This window comes from Halichoerus grypus, chromosome 10, assembly GCF_964656455.1.
Source record: "Halichoerus grypus chromosome 10, mHalGry1.hap1.1, whole genome shotgun sequence".
Lineage (NCBI taxonomy): Eukaryota > Metazoa > Chordata > Mammalia > Carnivora > Phocidae > Halichoerus > Halichoerus grypus.
The window spans coordinates 13,130,538-13,147,704 of record NC_135721.1 but is presented as its reverse complement, the minus strand read 5'-3'; the positions used below and the strand labels follow the sequence as shown (position 1 = coordinate 13,147,704).

Here is a 17,167-nt window from a genome sequence, read left to right as displayed (position 1 = left end):
ATTTATATCTACTAAATGTAACTGAGATGGACATTGTCAATTTCAACCTTAGACTAAACTGAATGTGACCCATTCTTTAAGAAGAACCTTCCAATCTTCCTAAATATTTACTAATCTAAGGAGCATAGATATCACTCAATATAAAGAAAAAGGCCTTTAGAATGACATTAAAAGGTATTGCTCTCATGAATTAAGACACTTGTTTGATATTGACATTATACTGTCATTTTATGAAACTCCCCAAGGAGCTCCTCAGCAATGTTTGGAATCCATACCTATATGCAACCCCAACAGAAAATCTATAGCTTGCACAAGACAACATTTCTAATCATGTTATCCTATTGCAGATGAGATTCACAGCATAGCAAATGAAAGCAGGGCACTTAGAGCTGCGAGTCTCTGCATAGGCTACCTGGTGTTCAGAACAGCTTGGCCACGACTATTTTCAGAATGGGATAGTAAGACCAGGTGACATCTGTTAGGGACGGACTCTATCTAAAACAGAGCTCAACCCAATTCAGCAAAGGTTTACCATGAAGGAAAGGGTTAAATTAAATTGTTAATTGGTGGGGGGGGGGCTGGTTGGCTCAGTTGGTAGAGCATGTGACTCTTGATCTCAGGGTCATGAGTTCAAGCCCCATGTTGGGGGTAGAGATTACTTAAAATAAATAAATAAAAAATTTTAAAAATTGTGTATTTTTACACGTGTTGAGAAACTCACCCCCTTGCTTCCTCAAAAACTTCCAAGGGTATTTAACTCATCTTTCAAATGAGAAAGAAACTCAGATTGTCCTCCTTAAGCCTTCCCTAATGTCTCAGCTTTTTGCAGGTAAAAATTCCTGACATTTCCCCAAAGGGGACAGCCGGTGGTTGTGGTTATCTTTCTGAGGGCGTGGGAGACTACATTTTTCAAAAAGGAACAGGAGGGCCTGGATTATCTTTAAAAGGCCTAGAGCTTTACTCTATGGGCATTCGGGAGAGAAAATGAGGGAGAAACAGAAAAACCGAGTGAGAGGAAAAGAGAAAATAAAAAGAAGGAAAGAGAAGAAGGCCCAGGTAGGCAGGTATGATTGCCCGCTTTGCAGTCCCAGTGCAGCAAGACAGAGAAAGAAGCCATGCAAGTGCTTTCCAAACCCTAAAGGCTTTGTAAGCAGCACTGCTGTCCTCTCTAGCGCCCACTTCAGGCTGAGCCACTCCAGCATTCTTCCTTCAGTCTTCCTGCCTCCCACCCCTCCCCTTTTCTGCAGGTCGCTGCATCTGGAGGATTTCCATGAAGGCTGGGGACAGTTAGGCATCTTGGATTTGGGTTCTGCCTTCTAGGAGCCAGAGGAGAGCTGGCAGAACCCACTGTGTATTTGTACTGCAGCTGCCTCACTCTGCTAGGTCCCAGGCCCTACAGCTGCAGCATTTTTGGAAGATGCAAGACTGGCAGAAGAGTGAGGATGGTGCCTGCAGTGTCTCAGAAGGCTGGAGTCCCTGAAGGATGAGAGCGCAGAGGAGATAGAGAGGGGCCTGGCCAGTCCTCAAACAGGAGCTTTGAGTGATATGCCTGTTCTCTCAAAAAAAATGCAAGGATTCCAAAGAAATTAACTGAGATGAAGAGAAGGCCAGGAAGGCCAGGTTAAACATTGAACAAGGTGGGTGTATTGGAGGTGAGGGGCAATAGAAAAGAGATAGAAAGCGAGCTTACAAGAAAGTAGAAATTATATAGTGTGAAAAGGAATCCTTGGGACTCTCTTGAAAGAGGTGCTGGGGACCAGACAATTGTTTATTTGAAGACTAGCAACGTCACTGAGGATGCTATAAGTGTAGGGAGAAGGGACCAGTTCCACTCCACATTACTCTGTCATTGTTTATTTCATAGACTAGAAGTTAACTGACTTTTCCCTAGCTCTGTGGTTCTGGGCCTCAGTTTCCTCATCTGTAAAACAAGGGGTTTAGACTAGATGCTTTTGAAGGTCTCTGCCTGATGTGACTCTGTCAGCCTATGAGCCAGGGTACCTGACACTAAACATCTCTGAGATTTAGTACCAGATTCCGCTGCACTACCCATTTGTCAATGCAGTGTAACAACATCTGCGCCCTTCATGAAGCAGATTCCAACTCTCAGTGATGACGGGGAGTATGGCTCAATTACGACAAGAGATTGATCCTTCTGCCCTAAGTAAGGAAGGGAGGAACAGTGATTTACACTTTGGGTTTCCAAGGGGAGAATATTCTCGAATTTTTTATTTCAAATTTTATCCATTGTAGATTATAAATTCCTTTGAGAGGTTTGAAATAGTTGGACTGACTAAAGGGCCAAGGGGCTGTATAATGAACTGCCTTATTTGAAGGAAAATTTATATCATTACAGAAATCGAATCTGCTTTCTCCATGGAAATCCAGCTCACACTGGCCATGCTCTTCTCTTGTCTGCCTGCCTCATGCCATTCTGTCAACTGCTTCAGTGCAGCATTTTCTGGAGTTATTAAACACGGAAGCTTAATGAGAGTGCACTTAATGGGTGAAGTATTCAATGATGCAGGACACCCCCCCGCCCCCCCCCCACACGTAAGCAGTTTAAATGATAGTGAGGATAAAATACGTTTTCACAAGAGTTTCATTTTTAATTTGTCTCAACATGAAATTCCTTTAATTTTTTTAAAAATTAATATGTAGAAATACAACTCCTTCCTTCCTCTTGCCTTCAAGTGGGATGTCACACACAGATAGTATCCACTTGTGTTTTCTACAGCCACTAACATTTCCATTTCATTTTAGTCTCCAAAATATGGGCAGGAGCACAACTCTAGAAAAATGGATTCCCACTCTCTCATCTCACAGGGCACTGATCCGTGCAGTGCTGAGCACTTGCACGGAGCCTCACCATTTCCTCCAACCCCCACCGCCATTCACCAGTGCCCCTGCTTTCCACAGGGGGTTTGACCTTGCAAAGACCCTGCTTCAGTTTCTGGGCAAGTTACAACCCATTTTAACTGAAAATACAAAACGACCTTTTCTCCTTTAAAGAAACACTACCAAATGTAACCCATCTGGGCTTACATTTCTCAGCCCTGTATTCCAGACTGTGAACACGGGATGCAAAGGCAGGTAACTAGTTTGGGTCTGACAGTTCCCATTCAGAGGCTCTGAGTCTCAGACTCTGTTCAAAACAGACGGCTGACTATGTGGTTGAACATCTTTCCTTTTTTGTCCATTCACCATCATGACGAAAAATCAAAACCGAGAAATTATCTACTCATTTCTAAATACTAAGAAATGTGCTGCTTTTGCGCCTCGCTCCGTGGTTCTAAACACTAACATCCCGCTTGGAAACCAACACTGATATCCACACCGCATCTCGTCTACTCAGTTTCACTTAGCAAACACCTTCACTGCTCTTCCACGGTGAGAAAAATGGTGCACCAACCCCACGGATGACAGGTTGGTACTTGACTGCAACCGCTCAATAGTTTTATCAGCAACCGGAAAACTTCACAATCGGTCAATTAGCTACTTAAATCCGTGTAAGGAAATGTGCTTATTTATAGGCTTACACTAAAAAACCACCTCTGTTTCACCTATCTTAAATCTAGCCTAAGACAATCCCCCAAACACGCCGCATATAAACACTCCCCCTTCCCCCACCCCCATTATCCCAAAAGATCCCCTCATTGACTAACAACACATTCAGATGGCCAGCATCAACCAAAGCAATTGCCACCATGCATTTAGACGCATCTATGCAAAGTACTGACAATAGCCAAAGCATCTCTCAGACATTTGGCTGTACTACACATGCAGAAAAGCAACGAAGATTGCATTTTCCACTTACAGTTATAGCGCTGCGCACGGTCACTTAATGAAAATGATAAAACTCAACAGTTCTTTATATATATGTATAATTCAGATAAACGGTTAAGCCGTCTCTGTGTGTGGTTCTCTCGCGCTCTTTTTTTTTTTCTCTGGAGCTCTAGGCTGCTTAAATCCCTCTTGGATCGCGCCTCGCAAGCCCAGCCGCCGCCGCAACTAGCTCGGGTAAGTCTATGCTGCAGATTGGGAATCCCATAGAAAACCTAGCGTCCCTGGAGCTGGGTGCGCAGGCGCGCGAGCCACCGCCTCTCGAGGCACCCCCTCCCCTTCCCCTCCTCCCTCCTCCTCCAGCTCCGCAGCCCCAGCTTGGAGAGCTCAGGAGCCGGTGACCAAAAGCAGCCTGGCATTGGCGCATGCTCAGTTGGAGGGGCTCGGAGATCCCGCTGGTGGATTCCATGTCTCCAGATTTTAGCAGAAACTCAAAAGGAAAGTACATAGGAAAAGGGAGCCTGGCTACCGGAGCTGCCTGCACCTGGACAGGCGGTAGGGAGAGCAAGTTGGGCTCACCACACTCCGCCGTTATGGAGTCCGATGATGAAGGCGAAGGCCAGAGATGGGACACTTGGAGCCTTCTATTCCCACGGCTCCGAGCCCTAGAGGGCCCTCGGCCCACCTTTTGTCAGGCTGTAAGGTGACGGAGAAAACTGCAGAATTTCTTTTTCTCGAGAGGAAGTGTATCCCCAGCTAGCTATGAGCATATCTGTCCGGCTCACGGTGAAGGAATGGTTATGGTGGGCACTTTTCCTGGGCCATTTCATCCGAGGGTCTTAACCTTGGAGTACTGGGAGCCGGTCCTTCTCATATCCCAGTGCCCAGGACCATCCGTCCAGAGCGGCTAGAGAAATGTAGGTTGAAGGAAGCTGGGTCCGAGGCTTGCCCTGTGCGACCTTGGGCAAATCAAGCTAGCCACCAACGAACATTTAACAAGCGCCTGCAGTATGCAGTTAATAAATATTTATTGAATATGCTCGGTGGGAGGGATGGATGGGAGGGAACAAACCATCCTTGGAATACAAGGTAGAGGGCTTGGACTAAGTGATATTATAAAGCCCACTTTTGTGTCCATTAAGGACTCCTGTGTGTGCTAGCCCTCCCCCTCTCCCCACTGTCCTGCCAAAGCCTAGAAGACTTGGCAAGGAGTAGTGCGCAGTAAATGTTTGGTCGCTTCCCTACCAGGAAAGCAAGAATTCCCAGATGTTCCCAACCTGATCAGTTTCCTCAAGTGTGTATGTTTGCACATTCCTTCCTTCATTCACTCAACAATTACGCATTAACCAACTACTTACTATTAGCCACTGTTTGGGGGATAAATGCAGTGAACAAACGCCCATCCTGAGATTTACATTCAGGTGGGAGTTCTATTTTCAAGGGAGGGGAGTTCTGGGGGCAAAGTGAAGGTCTAGGTTCTCCTTAAGTAGAGACCTTTACAATTGCACACACCTTCTCACGCTCAGGAAAACTGCAGTGTTAATAAACCTTTTCGTTCTGAGGACACCAAGAGCATCTCCCATGGCAAAAGGGCTCTAGACTGACAAATCTCCGTTGCCAGGAGGGAGCTACTCCTAGCTACCAAGTCGGGGAGTCCAGCTTGGAAGAACTTGAGGATACTTTAACCAAGACCAGGAGAAACTCCACCCCACCAGTCTCTGGCACTGGAAAAGGCTTGGGCTCAGTGAGGACCCCCCGTAGTGACGCCCAAGCTGCAGCCTGACGTTCAAAGCCAACCTGGCCGGCCCAGAGCGCACGAATGCGCTTTCCTGGGCCAGACGCCTCGGGATGGTGGCGCAGAGCGGGGGAGCGCTCTCGGGACTCCCGGGACAGAGCTCGCAGAAGTCCCCTCCCCGCGGGGCTCCTCCGCGGGGTGCTGGCGACCTCGGAAACCCGGCGCGCGGAGTCGCGCGGAGCAGGGCGCGCGCCCGGGCGCGCTGCGGCAGCTGAGCACATTCAGCGTCTGGCGGGCGCTAGCTCCGCGCTCCCGGGCCGCAGTGCGCACTGCGCAGCGGGGCTGGTCGGCGGATTCTTTCTGTTTCTTGGGATGAGGTGGTGGCAAAAGTCAGTCCTGGATAAGTCTCTGGTTGGCGGTGGAGACAGCCTCCAAAGCTTTCAAAGTAATTTCTCGTCTTTTGTCGATTTCCCCTACTAAAGCGTTTTACGCTGGGCTGTCTGGTTTCTCTCTGGAGAACAGACTCCGTCCGCATTGCAATCTGCATCAGCTGAAAGAAGGGGTCATAATGCCATTTCTCCGCGTGGAAGAGACGTGCCTATTTATTGCGCCCTGGCGGTCTCTTTCGTGGCATTGTTCGGGTTTAGATAACTTACTTCCAACTTGTGCTTAGGAAAAAACGAACACTGATACTTTAAACCGTGTTCTGTTGTAGGGGAGATTTGATTTGGATGCGTGCGCTTTTGTGAAGCAGCTTTTGTCTAATTGGGCAGACAGAATGTTTAAAAAGTTTTATTTGCACTGAAGCGTTGTTTGGCGTCCTTAATGCGGTATCTTAATTTTTAATCGCCAGCCATTATGCAACTTTATTTTCTTAAGCTCTAATGTTTTGTTGTTAAAATCTTTTTTTCTGAGATGCCTTTTGGTCGAGTTTTATGTGCAGCATGAAATCACCGTAGGGAAGCAAATTCTAAAAGACACCAAAGGTATATTATCGTTTAAATTACAGAAAGCAGTTCCCCTCTTTAGGATGGCAGAATGAACTTGAAAAGAAGAATGTGGTAGACACTAAAAAATCAGGGAACCCTCTGTTTCTTTCCTTCTTTAGACGTTTGCAGATGTCACTGGTAATCACCAAAGAGCAGAGAGGTGCTCGGTCCAGCGCTCTGAGCCCCGGAGTCCAGGGACAGGAATACCGCACCCTGCTGAGTGCAGAATGCCATTGAGCTGTAGCAGTAGTTCCTTTACTTAAAGCCGCGTCCCCAGCATTGTGGATGGATAGCGGTGTCAGCTTTCATACTCTGGAGATTTGGGGGGAGAGGAAGGTGCAGTAGTGAGGAGTTTTGGGGGGTTTGTTTGTTTGTTTTTTTGTTTTGTTTTGTTTTGTTTGGAGTACCTAGTAGCGAACTATAGAGATGATCCCTAGTAGAATCCTCACTGGCCCAGAAACTGCTAAGGAGCCATTTTCCCTTTCCTCACAAATTGTTTTCCGAGTTAGGCTTACTTCACCTCACTCTTTCCCAGATTCAAACAAACAAAATGAAACCAAGAACGACCTTTTAGGTGTACACAACTTCATTTAATATTGGCATCCACTTTAATCGAGACATAGACAAGTTGAACACGGAGAATGATCGTACAAAACGCGAGGAGGTAACAGGTCTGAGCTTGTGGTCCTCTGAGCTCATGGTAATATTATTTATTAGACATGCTGTGTATAAAATATATGAGCCAAGAAGGGTGGAACTTAAGGCATGGGGACATTTTGGAAATTGGAAGGAAAATTAAGTGTTTGAAAGTCAACGTTAGAAAATGAAAAGAGACAGGAATTGGAAAAATGGATTTAAATTAATTTAAATCCATGCAGAACAATGATAGTAATTTTCTTGTATAGGTAAAGTGTCTTTGTTTCAGAAAGCTATGGGTATTAATCCTTACAGAAATGCATTACATAAGATAATTATGTTTATCCTGTCTTATTTATCTTATTTTTAAAAATATACAGATAGACCAATGAAATAAAATAACTTTCTGAGGTCAACAGTAAGTTATTACCTAGAATAAAACTATACAATAACTTTTCTAACAGAAAGTGTTTCGTTCTATATGTTTGTATTCCTTCTACATGTTTTTCTAAAATAAGTGGAAAAATGCAAGACCACAAGGGAGTGATTCCCATGCAGTTAGGGAGTGAGTTCCATGTCTCTATGCAGAAGAGGGATTGACAGTTCTTCTGTTAATGAACTCCATTGGTGATTTCTCCCAGTGGGCCCCAGATTTATCTCTAATCCATGACTGAATCTAAACTCATTTTGGAAGATTATTCTTAGCTGTGTCACCAATTTCTCTTAAAAATTGAACAATCCACAATAAAAGTTCCTTAAATCCCTGCTGAATGAATTATTGTCAAAGCTTTGAGTTTCCTAGAAGTTTCTTGGAGTCTTAGAAATGGTCATGGCAAATGCAGGTGCTCTGAAGCCTAAAGAATAAAAGGTGCTTTATTCCATTCTATCTTCCACATTTGGGCCTAACCTACAGATTCCCAGCAGAGCTTTTAAGTTGGAAATTTTCACTGTTACCGTTGTGTGTTTTCACCTCACAAAAGAAAGGATGATAGCAGAATTGCAGTAAATATGATTTCTGTTTTTTTCTTCAATGACTTTTTAGGTAGCCCAGTACACTAGGCTGTATTCTTTTTTAGTTGTGTGAAGAGCCACTGCAAATATAATCATGGATTCATATTCTGATCTTCTGTACTTTGAAAACCACCTGATGCCAAAGGTCTTCAAAGCCCTTCTTGCTTAAAACAGATCTTACTAACTTGTTTCTACCTTCAGTCTTTATTTTCCTTAATATAGTTCCTTTTAATGATACTCTTAAACTCAACAGAGAATGTTAGCATAAAATATAAAGGAAAAATAAAAACAATGAATCCTTCACTCCTTCTGAGACTACCAACAAAAACTCCTTTACCAAATGATTTTCACAGTTGGGTTTATATTTTCACCTACTGCTTGAAGGAGAAAAGGACTCCCTCATTTTTTAGTGTTCTTATCATCTTCCCCCTTTAAAGTTCATTTAGCCATCCTAAGGAGGTTCAGGAAGACAGAGTGATCATTGGTGATTCTTGTTTTTATTCCAGAAGGTAGGTTTAGTACCTGTACCACAGTCCAAAGAGAGTGGATTGTATTGATTTTTTATAAAAAGAAAAAAAGAATGCTTGAGTAACTAATGGTGGTGTTTAGTAGTGGCTGTGGGTTGAATTCCTTTTGATCTCCTTCATTCATTTATCAGACACCTATTAAGTACCTACTTGTGTCAGGCAGTGTCCTGAGCACTTTCTATGCAATATTCCATTTCACAACGACTTTATTTATGTATAGGTACTATTATAACCCATTTACAGATGAGGAGGGAGCTGAGGCAACATATGTATTAGTAATATCTCCAGATGCCTTCTTCAGTTAGCTCAGTGTCTCTTTCTTCACCCCATTCCAATTAAAGTTATGATTCTCCCTCTATAAATCACTACTTTTTTATCCATCTATATACCTATGCAAGCTAAATATTGTGAATACTGTGATCATCTCATTTCTCTTCAGTAGTCTCCCATTTTCTCGTGAGAAAACTTCAAACCCTAAGTCATGTATTCAGAATCTTCCACCATGTGGCAGACTGCTACTTGCCTGCCTTAACTATAGAGCGTCTAATTTGGGAGGGGGAAGAGGGAGCAAACAGGCCCAGAAAAAAAAGTCCACCTTTCCCAACATCCCTGCATTCTCATCTATTACATGAAGGGGAATAGAAATAGAAGCCTCCCTCTTTTTGTTGTTGTTGTTTTTACTATATTTCTCCTTTAAGTTCATTATACCATCCTAAGGGAGTATCCCAGAAGAGAAAGAATGACTATTGGTGATCTTAAATCCAGACTTTTCTCTTGCTCTTCAGTTTCGTTTCTTTTCTTTTTCCTTTTCTTTCTTTCTTTCTTTCTTTCTTTCTTTCTTTCTTTCTTTCTTTCTTTCTTTCTTTCTTTTTCTTTCTTTTCTTTCTTTCTTTCTTTTTCTTTCTTTTCTTTCTTTCTTTCTTTCTTTCTTTCTTTCTTTCTTTCTTTCTTTCTTTCCTTTCTTTCTTTCTTTTCTTTTCTTTCTTTCTTTCCTTTCTCCATGACCAGAGTGGAGCCCAACATGGGGCTTGAACTCATGACCCTGAGATCAAGACCTGAACTGAGATCAAGAGTCTGATGCTTAACTAACTGAACCACCCAGGCGCCCCTTGCTCTCCAGTTTTATTTACAATTGCCTACAGAACATCTACATGTGAATTTCTCACAGATACCTCAAACTCAACATCTACAAAATAATTATCTCCTCTGCCCTCCACTTCCACCAATCTGCCTGTTCTCCCTAGCACTTTGAAGGTATCCACTATCAACCCAGTGCTCTAAGTCAGAACCTTGGGCATCACCTTCAGCTCTTCTATCTCTCTCATTCCCTGTCAAATTGTTACTTAAATCCTGAGAATTCCATTTTCTGAATGTCTCTCAAATCCACCCCTCACTGCCACTGTGTTAGTTCATTCAGCCTTTCATCATCTCACTGCTGGACTTGTTCTTTTCCATTCTCATGATGATTACAAAACCTCACATAAAATCACATTGCTCCTTTGAAAAAAACTATTGAGTAGTTTCTCACTTTAAATGACAAAAATAAAAATTCCTTAGCACACCATACACATGACCCCTTATATTCTGGCTCTTGCGTACCCTCCAGCCCCCTCTCCTGCCATATCTCTTTAGTGTTCTATGCTCCATCACACTGTGGAGCTGTACTTTTACTTCTCTGTAGTCTTGCGTATGCTCTTTTTCTCTTCCTGGGAAACTTTTCTTTGCCTTCCCTGGAACATTTCTATTAATACTTCAAGTTCAGCTAAAATATTATTCCTTAACAGAAGAATCTTTCTCTTCCTAGCACTTAGAAGACAGTTGCAAGGTTGTTGTCAAGATTAACTGAAATTGTATATTCCAAACTATGAGACTCTATTTAAACATAAGATAGGATGTAATGGTAATTTGTCTATTAATTATTAAGTAAAAGTTTTATGTTATCTGCTTTTTTTAAAGATTTATTTATTTTAGGGAGAGAGAGAGAGTGAGTGAGTGCGAGTGGGGGGTGGGAAGGGACAGAGGGAGAGAGAGAGAATCTCAAGTAGATTCCAGGCTGAGTGTGGAGCCCCAGCACTCGGGGCTTGATTTCATGACCCTGAGATCATGACCTGAGCCGAAACCAAGAGTGGGCCGCTTAATGGACTGAGCCACCCAGGCACCCCTGCTTTTCATTTCAAAAGGCAAAATGAATATATGATATTGATGTAAAAACAAAACTCTTGAACTGTTTTAAGTAACATATGGTCCTTGATTGAATTTAAAGTTAGTAGCTGTTATAAAGAAATTTGTAACATTTATGTATGTAGGTCTTACACCTTGGTTGAATTACTATCACACAGATAATCCACATTCAACATAATTAAAAACACTTATAAACCAACTGATTTTCAATGTTTTTTTATTCCATTGTTCTTTTTTTGGTTGTTTTTCTGGACATGAGGCATAAATTGTAAGCATGGAACTATAATAAAATACCTTATACTTTACAGGTTTTAAATGATTTTACCATCTTTATTATATGGTCCCCAGATATCATTATTCTAATTTTATTTAATTAATTAATTTATTTAAAAAAATTTATTTATTTATTTGAAAGAGAGATTGAGAGAGAGAGGGAGTGGCAGAGGGAGAGGGAGAGAGAATTCCAAGGAGACTCCATGCTGAATGCAGAGCCCAAAACAGGGCTCCATCTCACAACCCTGAGATCACGACCTGAGCCAAAACCAAGAGTCCGACGCCCAAACGACTAAGCCACCCAGGTGCCCCATCCTCATTTTATACATAAGATTATCAACTATTTAAAAAGTCCAGATTGTAATGCTTTCTAGAAATTATGCGGTTATAATGTGGTGGAACTAGTTGCAATTCAGTAATCTAATTCTATTTTTTCAGAAACTACTCTCTGATACTGACAAAATGTTCCACTGGTTTCCATCTTTCTCAGTTTCAGGTTTTTGCTTGGTATGACAAGAACATGCAGTAGTAGATTATAATCTAGGAAGAAGGTGAGTTACTATTGCTTGGACTACTAAAGTTAAAAAACATAAATGTTTGCCTCACTTTATTTTCCTTGATTTAGGAAACCGCAGTTCATTATAAACCCAAAGACAAAGGGTGCTTGGGCATCCGTTAGCAGTCCGCAGTATAATTCCAAGGAACTTTTTACACTAAAACTGCAAATTACTTATTTATTAAAACATTTCTTATTTTTACATTTTGCCCCTAATCTCAGAGCCATCAAAGAATCCACTTTTATTCAAATTACTTGTAATATAAGAAAGATGGAAATATTTTATTGGTTAATTGTCTATAGTTTTCCTCTGAAAATTTGGTGACCCCCTGAAATTTGGTGATTGAAATACAGTTTATTTTATTATTTAGGTTGATTTGGTGTATTTTGGAGGCAGACATTAGAGTTATGGACAAGCCAAAGAATGTCAGGGATTTTCAGCAACCACTAGAAGCTGGAAGAGAGGCACGGAACAGATTCTACTTCAGAGCCCCCAGACCATAGTGACACCTCGATTTCAGATTTTTAGCTTCCAGAACTGTGGGAGAATAAATTTTTGTTGTTCTAAGATACCCATTCTATCATATCTTGTTACAGAAGCCCTAAGAAATAGAGAGGAGAACTACATTTTAAATACAGCATTTGACACTTAGGTTTACAATAAAGAATATTCTGGCAGTGAGATAATAGAAAGATAAAGTTTTCTACAAATAGATATACTTCTCCCCCGCCACCCCCTGTGAGAAGCAGTGGACTTTGAGTTAAGATGTTGATTCAAGAACCAACTCTACTATCTATTATGTGTAGTCTTGGGCAAATCACTTAAGTTCCCTTCATGACTTGATTTCCTTACCTATAAATTGAGAAAGATTTAAAACTCTACTTAAAAGTGGGTCTCTACAGTTCAAAAATTCAAGATATTGGGCATCCACAAAATTCTAGATAGTAAAGGAAGAGTGCTAATTTGCATCTAAGATCACATTGAGCTAGTTTCTTCCAATTGAAAACTACAAGCATACCTCATTTTATCGTGCTTTGCACATATTGCATTTTTTACAAATTGACGGTTTGTAGCAACCCTGCATCGAGCAAGTCTATTTCTTCAAGGCAAGACCCTCCACCAGCAAAAAGATTATGACTCACTGAAAGCTTAGAAGATGGTTAGCATTTTTTAGCAATAAAGTATTTTTTAAATTAAGGTATGTACATTTTTTACATCATGCCATTGCACACTTAATAGACTACAGTAAAGTTAAATATAATTTTTATATGCACCAGGAAACCAAAAAATTTCATTTGACTTTATTTTGATATTCCTTTTATTGTGGTGGTCTGGAACTGAACCCACAACATCTCTGAAATATGCATGCCTGTAAATTAAATTCATGGTTTTTTTTTGAGTTTATTTTATAAATAATTTCCTTAGAGACCTTTCAGGTTGTTTTTTTCATAAAAAATCAGATTAGGTACATTGATCACAGTACCACTGCTAGAAGTAATATAAATTCTGTTTAAGATTTCCCAGACTGGTTTATAGATGTTCTAATAAAATTGAGTATTAGTAACATTGTAATGTTAAACAAAATTTTGAAATTAGACTTATATAACACTTTACCAATGTAATGATTTTTTAAAATAGACTGTACTATTTAGAGAAATTTTAGGTTTACAGCACATATAATGTTTTCAGAAACATTCAATGACCATAGACCTTAGCAATTTCAATTATGGAGATTGTAGTTAGTATTAGAAATTCAAGCATTTTGATTGTGGATTGGATGAAAAATAAGACTAAATAACAGAGTAGTTGTATTGCTTCTTTAATATATTGTAGGCCCTGGTATTTATGAGGGCTATGTCCTAAGACCTTCCTGACTCTCCAATATATGAATATCCAGGGTAAAATTGCTTTGTTGTTAAAGTGGCCATATAATATTGCCTCCTTATAGAGTATTAAGTGAGACAACAAATTAAATAAGAACAACAAGGCTACAATGAACTGCAGACACTGGGTAATCAGTTGCCTAGACTTACCAATTTAGTTATCAGTTACTAGTACCAATTTTATAGTTGCATAAGATTCACGTTTGTGCTTTAGCAAAATGGCATATTACTGTCATTATAATCTTTTTTTTTAAGATTTTATTTATTTATTAGAGAGAGGCAGAGGGAGAAGCAGGCTCCCAAGGTGCAGGGAGCCCGATGTGGGACTCGATCCCAGGACCCTGGGATCATGACCCTAGCCAAAGGCAGATGCTTAACCATCTGAGCCACCCAGGCGCCCAGTCATTATAATCTTTAAGATCATTCACAAATAGATACAGCCCAAGAATTAAATCTATAAAGGCCATATTCTATTAAAATTCTGTTACCTGTAACCATTATAATTTTCATACATCTGTATACTCCTTGAAAAATAAGTAACTGAAACTTGGGATCATGGTTATTTTGAAAGCAATTTGAATCCAATGAATGAAGGTCAGTTTTGAAAAAGCTAAAATTTACTGTTCAGTCTTTATGAATTCAACATTCATTTTTATAAATAGTTCTTTCTGAATACTTCTAAATAGAGTGAAACTCTTTCTCCTTAGGAGCTAATAAATATATTAATCTAAGAGAATGGATCATTTATGGTATTATTTATGTTTATACTCTTTCTATCCAAAAAACTGTGTGAACGACTTGCCACTTTGGTGGAGAGGAAAGAATATAGTAATCCTATTTTATTCTCATTATCTTTATTATTTAATGCAGGTTTGAGCCAGATATGGTGGAATATCTTATAAAAACATTTAAAGAAGAGATGACTTCGTGTTTGAGTTAATTTCCATGAACACTGTGTGATTTATGAAAGAAAGAGGAAATTAGACTTGACAGAGGGAGTTCCTAGGCTTATTTGACTGGGCAACAGTGTTTACAATTGGCATTAGACACTAGAACTGAACCATCTTTTGGCAACCAGTGTATCATTTGCAACACAAAGAATAGCTTTTATTCTATTATTCTACCCTATGTAGTTGTCCTGTCCTTGTCTTTTTTTCTTTTCTCTCTCTTTTTTTTTTCCCGTTGAGAAATGAAGGCTGTACTAGACTTAATTTTTTTTCTGTAACTGTTCATTTGGTAGCTTTCTTGGACATAACGATAGCTTTTCAAGGCCTTTGTAAAAATTTAAATAGTTTTCCCTTTTATACTTTCTACAGGGAATGTTATTTATTTTTATATTTTGAGAGAGAATGTCAATATGCAAGTGAACACTGAAATCCACATGCTACTGATTTAAAGATTCTCTGCCACTCACTCAAACTAATTTTTGTGAAATGAATTCCAAAATTCAAACATTAAAACTTACCATATTAAACAGTAAGTAAATATCTTCAAGGAGTTACTGCTTAAAAGCCTTTTGATGATGATATCATACCCCAGGAAAAATTCTGCCAGCTTACAATACGGTCAAAATCAGACTACAGGGCGCCTGGGCGGTTCAGTTGGTTAAGCGACTGCCTTCGGCTCAGGTCATGATCCTGGAGTCCCTGGATCGAGTCCCGCATTGGGCTCCCTGCTGGGCAGGGAGTCTGCTTCTCCCTCTGACCTTCCCCCCTCTCATGTGCTCTCTCTCATTCTCTCTCTCTCAAATAAATAAATAAAATCTTTAAAAAAAAAATCAGACTACACTAAAGCAAGGATCACACTTTGCAATCATGTTTTAAAACCAAGCCAACTGTGCTAGTAAAAAGAGATGAGGTTTAATTTCCATCAAGAGTTAAGAGGTTTTTATGCCCACACAGAGTTTATAGATGTCATGTGATTGTATATATAAGTAGCACAGAATATAAATTATATCATTTTCTCATTACCATGTATGGTTAGAATATAATAACAGCGACAAAAAGTTGCAGGGATCATGCAGTTCTGATATTTCTGCCCTTCACAAACATACTGATGCATTTTAATACACATACTGACACAAAATCTTTTGCATTTATAGCCTTTCCTGCTGTTGAGCTCTGTTTCTGCTTTTCCAACTAGAAAAAGTCTAGCAATTTCTTCAGTGCAATATACCTAAACCCAAACTTGTCACCTTTATTCTCATGATATACTCTTAAATGAGTATAACCTCTCTACTCCCCTCTTCTATTAGTGGTATCTCATTGATTTTCCTAATAATTTAGGCTTTAATCCTAGAAGTCATTGCTGATTCCTTACCCTCATGACAGCACAGCAGTATCAAATTCTAACAATAATTTCTTAAAAATATCACTCCCATTTGTATTTTCCTTTCCGTTCCTATGGCTTATGCTCAAATACAGGTCCTTAATATTTCTGATTCTAAGGCAATGACCCCTAATTTCGCTAGGGATCATGCTCTTTCACTTGTTTCCAATTCATCCTAAATTTGACCACTAGGTGAATTTTTCTAAAATGCTATTTTAAACACGTCTTTCTCCTGAAGCAAACCCACAGATATAATCTTTCCTATAGCATAAAGTCCACACTTTTTTTGAAGCCAGCATTCAAAATTCTGAACACCCTAACCGCAGTCTCTTTCCTGTCTATTTTCTTTTACCCCTTTACAAAAACATTTCTCTCAAACACACTTGCCTACTCACTATTGCCCATAACCGACTTTTGTCTATGCCTTTAGTCATGCTCTTTTTTGTTCTTAATCTGGAATATATCAACTAGTCTTCTTATATCCAAATCATAAATATTCTTTGTGATGCCTTTAGGTCTTCTCCAATCCTTAATTGCTCAATTCTTTTGAACCACAAATATATATCATTTATATAATCTATTTAAAATTACATGCAATTTTTTTAACCTTTTATATTGTTATTAAATGATTTTTATTGTTAATGCCTTGTCTCTGTGTCATAACTTCTTGGTATGATGCCTGACACAATATTGAATATATAATAGATATTAGTCCTTAATGACTGTTTCATTGATTAAAAACTGGCTCCCAGAGTAAATGCCTTTGAGTCCTCAGTAATGAGGGCCTTATTTGGCTATATTTAGCAGCACCATTAAAAAACTCCACTGACGGGGCTCCTGGGTGGCTCAGTCTTTAGACGTCTGCCTTCGACTCAGGTCATGATCCCAGGATCCTGGGATCAAGCCCCACACTGGGCTCCCTGCTCTGCGGGAAGCCTGCTTCTCCCTCTCCCACTCCCCCTGCTTGTGTTCCCTCTCTCGCTGTCTCTGTCAAATAAATAAAATCTTTAAAAAAAAAAAACAACGTAGTGATGACAACTGATGCAGAAAAAAATTAAGATATATAGTCACAAAAATAGCTAGGTTAATTATTCTCAAATGAGGATTAATGAATAAATATGTATAATAGATACTTTAAAAAGCAGACTTAATAGTATATTTGAAAAGCAGAAAGGCAGCTATATATCAGTGAAGATATTAAAATATTTGGAAATATCCAATGGTATATATTTTAATTTCTTTTCCTTTTATGTTAAATAAATGA

At 39.8% G+C, this 17,167-nt stretch overlaps 1 protein-coding gene across 2 annotated transcripts in view; it reads right to left on the bottom strand.

Moving 5' to 3' along the window:
* The window catches only part of VSNL1 (visinin like 1), a 100,031-nt gene extending 95,951 nt beyond the window's left edge, over positions 1 to 4,080 (bottom strand). The window contains exon 1 of one of the 2 annotated variants that reach the window (XM_078055991.1): positions 3,818 to 4,080. The gene's annotated coding sequence lies outside the window, so the exon portion shown is untranslated. The remainder of the gene's footprint in view (positions 1 to 3,817) is intronic. The other variant, XM_078055988.1, reaches the window with a different exon arrangement.
* Positions 4,081 to 17,167: the final 13,087 nt, after the last annotated feature.